Raw genomic sequence first — 1,344 nt, forward strand, 5'->3', positions numbered from 1 at the left:
GCGTAGTCGAGAGGGATAGTAACAAAGCCAGACACCCTAATGTAGCCTCTCTCCAAGCCGCTATTAAAGCGGCATTCATAAAAATGGACCGTGCGCAATTGCAGACGGCATGCTCGCGCTTTCGGAATAGGATTGAAGCGGTGATCGAGCCGCAGGGCGGATACATTGAGTAAAATGTCTCAGAAAAGATCCCTTAACCCAGCTATAAAGCAGTCTATTTATGTTTTTTCATATTTTCTGTAATAAACAACTTTTTCGAGAAAAAAATTTTTGTCCGGATTTAAGTGGCGGACCCTGTATAGGATGCTAGATTTGCATCTTGTATATAAAGGACCCCGAATACCCTCCTAAACTAATTTAAAATATTACGAAAAAATTCCTCAGCCAGGAGTCGAACCTGGAATTTCCAACTTTTTGGGCTGTCACCTTCTCTGTTACCACGTTCGCGACGGGCCCTGATTTTTCTGTCTCCGCCTTGGGGTGGCGCTGTTTTTGGTACTTTCTCCCATCTGGCGAGATTGATTTAAATTAATCATATACCACTTGTTTAACCATTGTCTATCTTTTGTATATAAAACAATCAAAATAAAAACACACATGCTCATGTACCACCGGTGGCTTAGCCCGCCCCATGAGACAGACAAGAATGTACCACCGGTGGTTCAACCCGTCGCGAACGTGTTAAGCTAACGAGGCACTCGGAGTTTGTCTCGCAATACTTTGTACACAGCGCGTCAGGAATTTGAAGAGTAGGCGCGGGATCGGAGGGCAAGCAAAACGGTTGCTCATCAACAAGCGCCGTACGATTCGTAAACGTACAATTCGTACGGCGCTTGTTGGTCAGCAACCGCTCTGCTTGCCCTCCGACCCCGCGTCTACTCTTTGAATTCCTGACGCGCTGTGTACATCTATCGAGGATGGTCTGATAGTGTAATAACTCTCATCATTTTAACCAGCGTAAATTAACAATTAAATTTATAATTGAAATTTTAATTCCAAAAAACTCACTTGTAAAAATTTACTTGTAAACACNTATATATATTTATATATATGTATATACATGCATATTTTCGCACAAAAAATCCTGCGATCGGCTCGTATACCTTATATATATTTCTTAGAAATGTTCAATGAGCCATAAAAAATTTAATTGTTAATTTACACTGGTTGAAATGATAAGCGTTATTACACTATCAGACCATTCTCGATAGACGTACAAAGTATTGCAAGACAAACTCCAAGTACCTCGGTGGCCTAACAGGGAAGGCGACGGCCGAGAAAGCCGGAGATTCCAGGTTCGACTTCTCGCTGATAAGTTTTTTTGCAATATTTTAAATTAGGTTA

This window comes from Pseudomyrmex gracilis, unplaced genomic scaffold, assembly GCF_002006095.1.
Source record: "Pseudomyrmex gracilis isolate BER0280 unplaced genomic scaffold, ASM200609v1 scaffold_534, whole genome shotgun sequence".
Classification (NCBI taxonomy): Eukaryota; Metazoa; Arthropoda; class Insecta; order Hymenoptera; family Formicidae; genus Pseudomyrmex; species Pseudomyrmex gracilis.